At 41.2% G+C, this 13,625-nt stretch overlaps 1 protein-coding gene across 1 annotated transcript in view; it reads right to left on the bottom strand.

Moving 5' to 3' along the window:
• LOC140190826 (seizure 6-like protein) overlaps positions 1–13,625 on the bottom strand; it is a 439,535-nt gene that overhangs the window by 423,962 nt on the left and 1,948 nt on the right. The window lies entirely within an intron of this gene.

The raw sequence follows: 13,625 nt of genomic DNA, 5'->3' as shown, positions 1-13,625 counted from the left end.
CATGTACCTCCAGCAAATCTCTTCTCAATCTTCTACGTTCCAAGGACCTATTCAATTCTTCCTTATAACTCAGGTCTCCAGACCTGCCAACATCCTTGTCAATTATCTCTGTTCTATCTTTCAACCTCACTTACATATTTCCTGTAGGTAGGTGACCTCCAAATTCAGCACAGTTAATTAATTTTTGTTTTTACTTATCTAGCGATACAGCACAGTAACAGGCCCTTCTGGTCCAATGAGTCCCCACCACCCAATTACACCTATGGGACTAATTAAGCTCCTAACACATACAAACTAACCCACACTGGACCCCCTACTTGACACAACTGATCGACAGATGACACAATAGTTACAGCTCTACACACCGTCCTTGCATACCTGGAGAAGAGGAATGCTTATGTGAGAATGCTGTTCTTGGACCGCTGTTCAGCATTCAACACCATAATTTCCTCCAGGCTTGACAAGAAGCTCAGAGACCTTGGCCCTCACCCTGCCTTGTGTAGCTGGATCCTGGACTTCCTGTCAGATCACCAGCAGGTTGTAAGAGTGGGCTCCTTCACCTCTGCCCCTCTGACCCTCAACACAGGTGCCCCTCAGGGCTGTGTACTAAGTCCCTTCCTTTACTCTCTGTATGCCCATGACTGTGTCGCCACCCACAGCTCCAATCTGCTAATTAAATTTGCTGACAACACTGCACTGATTGGCCTAATCTCAAATAATAACGAGGCAGCCTACAGAGAGGAAGTCATCACCCTGACCCTGTGGTGTCCAGAAAACAACATCTCCCTCAATGTCGCAAAAACAAAGGACTTTTAATTGTGACACTACAGGAGGATTGCGGACTATAGGAGAAATGGAGACAGGCTAACCCCTATAGATATCAACCGATCTAAGGTTGAGAGGGTGAACAATTTTAAGTTCCTTGACATAAACATCACTGAGGACCTCACGTGGTCTGTACATACCGGCTGTGTGGTGAAAAAGGCACAACAGCGCCTCTTTCACCTCAGACAGTTGAAGAGGTTTGTTATGTCCCCCCAAATTCTAAGAAATTTCTACAGGGGCACAATTGAGAACATCCTGACTGGCTGCATCCCTGCCTGGTATGGGAACCGTACTTCCCTCGATCGCAGAACTCTGCAGAGAGTGGTGCGACAGCCCAGCACATCTGTAGATGTGAACTTCCCACTATTCAGGACATTTACAAAGTCAGGTGTGTAAAAGGGCTTGAAGGATCACTGGGGACCTGAGTCACCCCAACCACAAACTGTTCCAGCTGCTACCATCCGGGAGACGGTACCACTGCATAAAAGCCAGGACCCACAGGCTCCGGGACAGCTTCTTCCATCAGGCAATTAGACTAATGTTACTGTATTTCTATGCGATATTGACTATCCTGTTGTACATAATATTTATTATAAATTACTATAAATTGCACATTGCACATTTAAACGAAGGCGTACCATAACACGAAGATTTTTACTTCTCATGTATATGAAGGATGTAGGTAATAAAGTCAATTCAATTCAAACTTTGGAACTTGGGTGGAAACCGGAGCACCCACAGTTACAGAGAGACTGTATAAAGCCCTTTCAAACAGTTTTGGGACTGAATCCAGGTCATCTGGTGCTGTAAGACATTTATACCAACTGCAGTGTTACTGAGCTGCCCAAGATAATCAGCCATGATTGAACAGCAGAGTAGATCGATGGGCTGAATAGCCAGATTCTGCTCCTATATCTTCTCCGGTCATCTAACTGTAGAGTGGTTGAAAAGGATGCTGAAATGATTTACACGGATGGGATAGGCCTGGGCTGTTCCCCTGGCGCATATTTATAACGTACAGTAAATGTGTGCTTTGTGTTAACCAACACACCTGAAGATGTGTTGCAGGTAGCCTGCAAAGTGTCGCCACACATTTCAGCGCCAACATGGCATGCTGACAATGTTCACAAATTCCTTCACGTAAACCTGCAGCTTCTCATGTTACATACCTCTGTTTGGGGAGCATGCTTCCTCTTACCGACTCTTATCTATGCCCTTCATGAAGCTGGTTACTTCTAGCAGATCGTCAGACAGTTTCACTCCAAGAAAAACAAACCCACCCTATCCAGTCACTCTGCCTAACTGAAACATCGCATCCTGGGCAACGTCCTGAGAATTCTCCTCACTCTCTCCACTACAAACATGCTTCCTGTTGTGCCGTGACCAGAATTGTTCCCAGTCCTACAAGTGGATCTGGAACAATATTCCGATGGTCCAGTCAGTGGCAGGAGTAGGCCACAATGAAGAGGTTTCTCGCAGGTCGGCGATGTTTGTTTAAAGGGAGAGCTTCGCCAGAGTCTCCCAAGGAACTACATCTGTGTGAAGTGCATCCGGCTGCAGCCCCTTGAAGACCATGTTAAGGATCTGGAGCAGCAGCTGGATGACCTTCAGCTTGTTCAGGGGAGTGAGGAGACCATCGATCAGAGTGACAGGACAGGAGTCACCCCGAAGTTGCAGGAAGTGAGTAGCTGGGTGACTGTCAGGAGAAATGGAAATGTGAATAGGCAGTTAGAGCAGAGCACCCCTGTGGCCATTCTCTTCAATAATAAGTAAACTGCTTTGGATACTATTGTGGGAGACGACTTTCCAGGGTTATGCAACAGAGACCAGGTTACTAGCACTGAGGATAGGTCTGTGATAAAGAAGAGAAAGAGGCAGAAGAGGAAAGCAGTAGTGATAGGGGACTCAATAGTCAGGGGAGCAGTCCGAAGATTCCATGGATGTGAATGGGATACCGACATGGTATGTTGTCTCCCAGATGCCAGGGTCAAGGATGCCTCAGATCGCGTCCACAACAGAAGGGTGGGAACCGAAGTGAAGGGAATCAGGATAGGACAGGTGGTGAAAAAGCAAAGATAACGTTCAGTCAGACTGTCAGGAAGGGCAGGCAGATGATAGGACATAATTGCAGCCAGCAGGGTGACTATCAGTGCATTAGGGATGCAGAATAAGAAAGGGTAGCAAATACAGTACTCAAAGTGTTATATCTCAATGCACAGAGTATAAGAAATAAGGTGGGTGATCTTGTGGCACTTTTGCAGATTGTTGGTTATGATGTTGTGGCCATCACTAAATTATGGCTGAAGGATGGTTATAGCTGGGAGCTGAATGTCCAAGGTTACAAGTTGTATCAGAGGGATAGGAAGGTAGGCAGAGGGGGTGGTGTGGCTCTGCTGGGAATGGCATCAAATCAGTAGAAAGATGTGACATAGGATCGGAAGAACTTGAATCCTTGTGGGCTGAGTTAAGAAACTGCAAGGGTAAAAGGACCCTGGTGGCAGTTATATACAGGCCTCCCAACAGAAGCTGCGATGTGGACCACAAATTACACCAGGAAATAGAAAAGTCATGTCAAAAGGGCAATGTTATGATAGACATGGGAGATTTTAACATGCAGGTCGATTGGGAAAATCAGTTTGGAAATGGATCCCAAGAAAATAAGTTTGTTGAATGCCTATGAGATGGCTTTTTAAAGCAGTTTGTCGTTGAGCCTAGTAGTGGACCAGCTATACTGAATTGAGTGTTATGTAATGAACCAAAAGTAATTAGGGAGCTTAAGGTAAAAGAACCCTTAGGAACCAGTGATCAACTTGAGTTCAACTTGAAATTTGATAGGGAGAAAGTAAAGTCTTTCAGTATTTCAGTGGAGTAAGGGAAATTACAGTGGTATGAAAGAGGAGGTGGCCAAAGTAAATTGGAAGGAGATTCTGGCAGGGATGATAGCAAAGCAGCAATGGTGTGAGTTTCTGGGGAAAAATGAGGAAGGTGCAGGATAGATGTATTCAAAAAAAACAAAGAAATACTCAAATGGCAAAATAGTGCAACCATGGCTGACAAAGGAAGTCAAAGCTAATGTAAAATCAAAAGAGAGGGCATACAACAATACAAAAATTAGTGGTAAGACAGAGGATTGGGAAGCTTTTAAAACCCTGCAGAGAGCAACTAAAAGAATCATTAGGAGGGAAAAGATGAAATATGAAAGCAAGAAAGCAAACAATATCAAAGTGGACAGTAAAAGCCTTCTCAAATATGTAAAAAATAGAAGAGAGCTGAGTGGATATAGGACTGCTAGAAAATGAGACCGGAGAAATAATAATGGGGGACAAGGAAATGGCAGATGAACTAAATGAGTATTTTGCATCATTCTTCACTGTGGAAGACACTAGCAGTGTGCCAGATGTTGAAGGGTGCGAGGAAAGAGAAGTGAATACAATTACTATTACACAGGAGAAGGTACTCAAGAAGCTGAAAGACCTCAGGGTACATAAGTCACCTGGACCAGATGAACAGCACGCTAGGCTTCTGAAAGAAGTAGTGGTAGAGATTGTGGAGGCATCAGTAATGATCTTTCAAAAATCATTGGCATGGTGCCAGAGGACTGGAGAATTGGAAATGTCATCCCACTCTTTAAGAAAGGAGGAAGGCAGCAGAAAGGAAATTATAGACCAGTTAGCCTGACCTCAGTGATTGGGAAAATGTTGGAGTTAATTGTTAAGGATGACGTTATGGAGTACTTGGTGACACAGGACAAGATAGGACAAAGTCTGCATGGTTTCCTTAAGGGAAAATCTTGTCTGACAAACCTGTTGGAATTCTCTGAGGAGATTACAAGTAGGATAGATAAAGGAGATGCAGTAAATGTTGTATATTTGGACTTTCAAAAAGCCTTTGACAAGTTGTCACACATGAAGCTGCTTACCAAGTTAAGAGCCCATGATATTACATGAAAGTTACTGGCATGGATAGAACATTGGCTGGTTGGTAGGAGGCAGCGAGTGAAGATAAAAGGATCCTTTTCTGATTGACAGCCAGTGACTAGTGGTGTTCCACAGGGGTTGGTGTTGCTTTTTATGCTGTATATCAATGATTTTGATGATGGAATAGATGACTTTGTTGCCAATTTTGCAAATGATACGAAGATTGGTGGAGGAGCAGGTAGTGTTGAGGAAACAGGTAGGCTGCAGACGGATTTAGACAGATTAGGAGAATGGGCAAGAAACTGGCAAATGAAATACGATGTTGGAAATTACATGGCCATGCACTTTGGTAGTAGAAATAAATGTGCAGACTATATTCTAAGTGGGGAGAAAATCCAAAAATCTGAGGTGCAAAGGGCCTTGGGAGTCCTTGTGCAGAACACCCTAAAGGTTAACTTGCAGGTTGAGTCAGTGGTGAGGAAGGCAAATGCAATGTTACCATTTATTTCAAGAGGTCTAGAATACAAGAGCAGAGGTGCGATGCTGAGGATTTATAAGGCACTGATGAGACCTCACCTTAAGTACTGTGAACAGTTTTGGGCTCCTCATCTTAGAAAAGATGTGCTGGCATTGGAGAGGGTTCAGAGGATGTTCACACAGATGATTCTGGGAATGGAAGGTTATCATACGAGGAACGTTTGATAGCTCCAGGTCTATACTCACTGCAATTCAGAAGGACGAGGGGGGACCTCATTGAAACCTTTCAAATGTTGAAAGGCCTGGACAGAGTAGATGTGGAAAGGGTGTTTCCCATGGTGGGGAGTCTAGGACAAGAGGGCATAGCCTCAGGTTAGCGGGGCATCCATTTAAAACAAATGCGGAGGAAGTTCTTTAAGCAGAGGGTGGTGAATTTGTGGAATTTATTACCACAAGCAGCTGTGGAGGCCATGTATTGGGTATATTTAAGGCAGACTTGATAGGTTCTTGATTGGACATAGCATCAAAGGTTACAGGGAGAAGGCTGGGAAATGGGGTTGAGGAGGAGAAAAAATGGATCAGCCATGATTGAATGGCAGAGAAGACCTGATGGGCAAGATGGCCTAATTCTGCTCCTATGTCTTATGGGCTAATACTTTATTTCAAATTTGGACTCTTAACCATTCTACTCTTATATTCTAAGCCTCAGCTAATGAAGAGATTCGGCATGTGTAGCTTCTTCGCCAGCTTGATAATTTTAATGATTCTTGGAATCTACACCAAAGTCCCTCTGTTCCTCAGTACTCCCCAGGGCCTATCATTCTCCCTGGACTGAGGAAGAGCGGGAATCTTAGTCCAAAGTGCATAACCTCCACTCATCAGGATTAAATTCCATCTGCCATTCATTCCTCTGACCATCTTATTAATTGATCAATGCCATTCTGTAATCTAAGACTATCCTCACAGAAAATACCACCACCTATTTTCATGTCTCTCCCATGCAAACACACCTTCTGTGCAAAGAGGTAACCAGAATTGTTCAGTATGTGCTGGTTAGATTCTCTACTGAAGGGTATGATTGCAATGTGGCTGCATTGTTCATCAGGATTGGAAACACAGGGAAAATAGCAAATAGTGAAGAAGTGGCCTTTAGTAATTGATCAAATGATGAGAGGGCACTATACAGACAGTAGCCACCTTATTTGATACCTCCTGTACCTAATAAAGTGACTACTGAGTCCAAGTTCTTGGTCTTCAGCTGCAGTAGCCAACCCACTTCATGTTTTGACATGTTGTGTGTTCCGAGATGCTCCTCAGCACACCACTGTTGCAACACATGGTTATTTGAGTTATTGTCGCCTACCTGACAGCTTGAATAAGTTCAGCCATTCTCCTCTGACCTCTCTCATTAACAAGGCATTTTCACCCACAGAACTGCTGCTCACTGGATGTTTTTTTTTTACTTTTCTCGCCATTCTCTGTGAACTCTCTGGAGACTGTTGTGTGTGAAATTACCAGGTGATCAGCAGTTTCTGAGATACTCAAAGCACTCCATCTGGCACCAACAATCATTCCATGGTCAAAGTCATTCAGGTCACATTTCTTCCTTATTCTGATATTTGGTTTAAACAACAACTGAACTTCTTGACCATGTTTGCATGTTTTTATACATTGAGTTTCTGCCACATGATTGGCTGATTAGATATTTGCATTAATGAGCAGTTGTACAGGTGTACCTAATAAAGTGGCCACTGAGTGTAATGATGATAAACAAAAGTAAATACCTAATGGATAGAATTAGGAAAAGGATTTGAAGCATTATGTTTTGGTCCCCCTGGCAGATATTTTATGCTATGACTGAGTACATAAAGCAGAAATTAGACAGGCATATAATAAATCAACATTGGCTTTAATAATGATTTTAACTTCTCCTAAGATCAGAATAACAGAGTCTCAAAAGTAGTACATTCCTGGAGTGAATTCAAAGTAGTTTTCTCCATCAATATGTCTTAGAACCAGCTTGGGAGAAGTGCTTATTAGATTTAGAAATAAGTAATGAGACAGATTTAATTAGCAGCCTGATGCTGTGTTAGCATTTGCCAAATAATGATTATGATATGATCCAATTCAACTTGTGTTCAAAAAATGGGTAATATTTCCACTTCGGGGTTAGGCTAACTGTTGTGCTATCAATGCAACTGGCCAATTCTACTGTTCAGGGAGACAGTCGAGAAATCTAGGGTGTTGAATAAAGAATTTAATGTAATACAGAATCATTTCAGTCCTCGGGAAATACACTCTGCAGCCCCTTTATTAGGTACAACTGTACATTGCTGTTTCATGCAAATATAACAATAACTTATTTACCTAGCACTTTTCATACAGACAATGTAGTTCAAAGTGGGATAAAGTGCAAACATGAAAAGAAAATATAAAAATATGTTACTTGATAGCAAGGTTAAATAAATAGGTTTTAAATAGACAACTAGTGTCAACTGGTTTTAAATAGTGTCAACTGAGTCTGCATCCCTTATACCTTTAAGAATTAAATCCTACAGTTTAGCAATGAAGTTATAAAAAAAATGACCTACTATCCATCTACCTATCTATTGAGGAAGATTGTTTAAATTTTAGAGACCTAATCAGCTAATCATGTGGCAGAATAAAAGCAAGCAGACATAGTCTTGAGCAGACTTTCTCAACCTTTTTGCCCTTGAGGAACCCTTGAAGTAATTTTCAGGTCTCAGGGAACCCCTGCATAAAAAAATTATATCTATAGCTCACGATACATTAGCATGATCAGTAAGTTGTAAATATAATTATCCAAAAATAATTGTTAATGCTCTTTTGAGTAAAGAATTAATTTTTTAGCTTACCTTTCTTGAAGCTTACCTTTTTAATTTTTTAATTTTTAAAAAGCTTAATTTTTTAGCTTACCTTTCCCTTTCAAATTAAGTAAGCTTAATTTTTTAGCTTACCTTTCCCTTTCATAAATTTTTAAAACTCATAAGGCAAACTTAATAAATTTCTCAGTTCTGAGTTGAACTTGAGATAAGCACACATGGATTTCACCTTCAACTGAAATTAAACGATTTAGTCCTTGCCCTTGATGTTTGTTGAACAAGGAAAAGCTTGCTCACACATGTAAGAAGTTGAAAACTGCAGCAAGATGTTCATTGCTCTCCTATGAATAGCAGGATACTCTACTTTCACAGAAATCCAGAACTTATCCAGGGGAAGGTCAGTAAATCTCATCTTGAGTGCATGATCAGACTGCAGCTCACAAAGTTCTTCTGCTTCTCTCAAGGTCGAGTTCTCAGGCTGAGCAGAAGATTCAGAGAAACCCTCACCCAGTGTTGAAAGGGAAACTTTATTTTTGGCCACTTTATTAGGTACACCTGTACAACTGCTCATTAATGCAAATATCTAATCAGCCAATCATGTGGCAGAAACTCAATGTATAAAAACATGCAGACATGGTCAAGAAGTTCAGTTGTTGTTGAAAGGGAAAATACTGTTCAATTTTGTTCTGCAGTTCTTCCAGGTGGTTTTCAATAAGACTCAAGATAAGACTCAAGACTTTCTGATATCTTTTCTCACTCGCAAGCCCAAGCAGCAGTGGAAACATTTCAAGATTTCCTTTTGTAACATGATTTTTCCAAAGATTCAGTTTCCTTTTACATCTAAGAATCTTGACACTTGAAGTCAAAACATTTTCTCCAGGGCCTTGCAGAGACTTGTTCAACTGGTTCAGATGATGAAAGATGTTTGCTAAGTAGGCTAGTTTCTGCACCCATTCTTCATCTTCAAAGCAAAATCTGTCCTACTATTTCCTTAAAAGTAATACTGTAATTCACCTTTCAGCTCAAACACTCTGCTGAGAACTCTTCCTCTACTAAACCACCAGATTTCTGTCCATAGTAGGAGATTGGTATGCTCTTTGGTCAAGTTTTCACACAGTTTTTTAAACATTCTTAAATAAACTGGTCTTAAAACTACTAAATATCTTGCCTCCTGAGTCTTTTTACTGACTGTGACATTATTTTCAAAAGCTTTCATCTGCTTTGAGATTCCAATAGTCATCTGTAGTTAAGTACCTTTTCAATTTTGCTGGAGTGGAGCCATTGCTACATTTGTAAGTTGTTTGCCACAGACTAGGCACAATAGAATAGGACAACTTGAATCACCAGTCCATGTAAAACCCATTGAACAATAGCTTTCGTTGTAAAGACAGACTTTTTTGTGTCGGTTGTTGCACTAGTGCAGTGAAATAGCTCAGAAGAGTGCAATTCCTCATCATTAACCTTTGAAGAGTTGTCCAAAGGCCTCGGGCTAGAATCCTCCTCTTCCATTTCACACCTCTTCTTCAAAAATCATCACATTGGATCATCTTTAGAATGAAAATTTCCCTCCAATTTTTTATTTCATTGGTAGTTTTTTCACTCCTGTCAGTCAGTCGGCAGTGCATGAGGAGAAGTTGGGGGAGATAATTCAGGATGGAGAGGCTGATGTCACAACCCAAGGTAGTGCTCAGAAAATATACTTCATGCTCCTTCTCAGCCTACTGTCCTTCCCTCCATGCGGTACAGAACTCACCAATTATCAGCCTACCGTCCTCCCCTTTGTACAATATATCACTCACCAATAATCAGCCTACTGTCCTCCCCTCTGTGCAATACAGCATTCACCAATTATCAGCCTAACGTCCTCCCCTCTGTACAATACAGCATTCCCCAATTATCAGCCTACCGTCCTCCCCTCTGTACAATACAGCATTCCCCAATTATCAGCCTACCATCCTCCCCTCTGTACAATACAGCATTCACCAATTATCAGCCTACCACCCTGCCCTCTGTACAATACAGCATTCACCAATTATCAGCCTACCATCCTCCCCTTTGTACAATATATCACTCACCAATTATCAGCCTACCGTCCTCCCCTCTGTGCAATACAGCATTCACCAATTATCAGCCTACCGTCCTCCCCTTTGTACAATATATCACTCACCAATAATCAGCCTATCGTCCTCCCCTCTGTGCAATACAGCATTCACCAATTATCAGCCTACTGTCCTTCCCTCTGTGCAATACAGCACTCACCAATAATCAACAGCCTCGCTTATCTCATGTCAAAAACAGAGAATGGACCCAACCAAATATAGTCCTACTGTGTACTGCCATACTAGACTAAGAGACCTCTAACGAGATTGGTAATGAGTGCTTAGTTACTGCACACCACTGTGAGTGCTGGCATTGCGTGTTGCCCAAAGCTCAAAAAAGAAGTTTTTATTTTAAATCACGATCTCTTGCAGAGCCCCTAGTGACTCTCATGGAATCCTAGGGTTCTGCAGAATCCCAGTTGAGAAATCCTGGTTCAGTTGTTGTTCGGACAAAACATCAGAATGGGGAAGAAATGTGATCGAAGTGACTTTGTGGAATGATTGTTGATGCCAGATAGGGTGGTTTGAGTATCTCAGAAACTGCAGACCTCCTGGGATTTTCACACACAACAGACTCTAAAACAAACTTCTAGAAACAAAAAAGAGTATCCAGTGGCATTTCTGGGGGTGAAAAATGAGAGGTCAGAAGAGGTCAAAGAGCCATGCATTACAACAGTGGTGTGTAGAAGAGTACCTCTGAGCTCACAACATGTTGAACCTTGAAGTGGATGGGCTACAGCAGCAGAAGACCATTAACATACACTGATGGGCCACTTAATTTGGTACAGGAGGTGCCTAAATAAAGAGGCCACATGACTAAAATATCTATGGGTGACTAAAGTGAAATTGGCAAAATAAAGGTGTACACAGAAGTAAAAATTTATCACAAATGATAGCAAAGAGATACAAAGGTTGATGAAATAGGCAGAGGAACAGAAAAGTAGAATGATAAAGCTTGCAGAGATGATTAAAATCAATAGGAAAACATTTTACATGACATTAGGGAAAAGCAGGTAGTCAAATGCAATGTATTTCAGCCAGTAAACAGGAAGTCAAATGCAATTTTATGAGCATGAAGAAGGGACACCTTACTACAAGTGATTTTTCACCTGATTATTGCATTTAGTTTTGGTGTCCTTACTTAAAAAGGAATTACAGTATGCTTGCATTGGATACAGATCACAAAAGACTGATAAGGTTGATTCTTGGGATTATCATATAAAGGATTGCCTTGAAGCTTGGACATACTCTCTATGGCCAAGTTAGGAAATAAAAGAGGAGACTTTAGAGATGCTTGTTAGCTTATGAATAATTTTGGCAGGATGGATGGTAAAAGAAAGTTTATCCTCTTGAAGAATATAGAGCCATGGGCATAGGTTAAGAATAAGATTTTTTTTCTCTTTAAATATAATTGGTTTCTGGAATTTCCTACATAGAACTGCACAGACTACACCATTGAATATAGCCGAGGGTGTGATGTAACCACTCAGAGACAATGGTAATGGGAATCAAGTGGAGAACTGGAGCTGAGATCAAGATCAATCAACTTTTGTCTTATTGAATGGTAGAGCAGGCTTGAAAGGCCAGATGGTTTATGCCTGGTCCTTTCCCTTCTCTTCTCGTGTCCTCATCAGTGAATGAAAGGAGTAAGTTCTAATTTCAAGTTCAAGTTTAATTGGCATTAAACCATACACATGTATACAGCTAACTGAAACATCTTTCCGCCGGGGCCAAAGTTAGACACAGCACACAGCGCATATAGTTATGATAGTACATATAGCCACAAACATAATATTAGCTCAAGACCTGGAGTGGCATGGCCTGAAGTTTGATGGTGCATGAGAACGAGAGAATGTGGTGTGGAAAAACAGTTTCCTTGTTCAGCTTCTCAGTGAGAACTTTCAGTTATTTTTATTGCTTCATCTGACTTCATTAGATATTCAATTGACCTGATGAAATAATTATTGATAGTCTTCTCAGTGACTGTAGGAGAAACATTATTTGGTTTAATTGTTGATCTTTAGTTACTTGATATCATATTGCATCTGCAATTACCTCATCACTCTTCTCAACTGTTTAGTTGGAGAATTATTTATGCAAGTGATTGATGTTTCCCTTAACATGTCCCAATTTCTTAGCCTCATTTTTAAATTTAGCTCTCCTTGTCTGTTTCTTAGCCTGCTTTGCCTTATTTTCATATTTACATCTATCCTATGTGCACCCCATTGCCCTTCTCTCTTGCATTACCACGCTTCATCCAAACATCAATGCTATCAACTTGAAATCTCTTGATCAATTACATAAATATTGCAACTCTGATTCACTGCCCGTATTTACAAGGTTTTCTACAATAAAACAAAATAAAACAAAACAGTTTTCACAGCATCAGTTTTTCACAGAAACACACAAGGGAACAAACGATACTGTGACGTTAATGTCCCTTTATGTGCAAAGAGACCCCTTTTAATCAAATGTAAGAGAAGCTCCATGAATGTTGGTTTGAAAGCAGCAGCAGGAAATGAATGACAGCCTCTCTCATCCAAAGGCAGCCTCCATACAAATAGAGTCATGTTGTGACAAGTGTAAAACATGATTTCCATTCTTAGAGGGTGATAGTGATTCTACATCATAGGTAATTTGTAATATACACCTTTTTGGCATCATATCAATGGCAATCTATGTTTGGTTCTCTCCTGAGGCAGTAGAAATTCCCCATGACCAGAAATGATGCTGTCAATTTGGATTACCCCTGGAAATGTGTGGAAAATACTGATAATATGTCCGTGGTCTTGGAGTGATGAACATTCTTCAATGTGCCCAACAATTGCAAAATAGCTCCCTCAAAGGTTCAGTGGAAAAATGCAGCAGCTTGTGCCATCCTGAGTCACAAGGTCTTAGTTATTTTAGTTTTGGCCTCGCCCTGTTGACATCAGTTTCTTTCCAGAGGAGTGGAGGTGGGACGGAAGGACGGGCTAGGGGTTTAATCAGTCTCTAGTATCTCCACCGGCCACTCACCCTTCATTCATTGAATGGAGACTAGGTGAAGACAGGGGTGGCGTCAGCTCTGAGCACCATCAAATAGCCTGATCAAACTTAATGGCTCCACATATCAATGTTTTGGCAGAATGCCTGGGGACACTATACTCCTAGCAAGAGGCAACGTGTTTGATGCTGACAGGAGGTGGTGCTGGAGATATTACCAAATATTGCATTACCTATTTGATTTAAGGAACTCCTTAACAAAGCAGGGGATATTTCATGCACTCAGCGTGAAAGGGGCGGACTGATACGAGGTAGTCATTGGAAAAATAGCATATCTGAAGATAGGCTGAGTCGGAGGCTCTGGTCTAATCGTATGATTGGTGTTGCGTACATTACAGATCTCAAGTGACATTGTGTCACTCGAACCGCTGTAGATTGTGCTCAGCAACAATTACACAACGCGTGGAACGCAAAATGTATGG

This window comes from Mobula birostris, chromosome 31 (genome assembly GCF_030028105.1).
Source record: "Mobula birostris isolate sMobBir1 chromosome 31, sMobBir1.hap1, whole genome shotgun sequence".
Taxonomy (NCBI): Eukaryota; Metazoa; Chordata; class Chondrichthyes; order Myliobatiformes; family Myliobatidae; genus Mobula; species Mobula birostris.
Note: the sequence above shows the minus strand (reverse complement) of the source record. Positions and strands in the feature narration are given on the sequence as shown.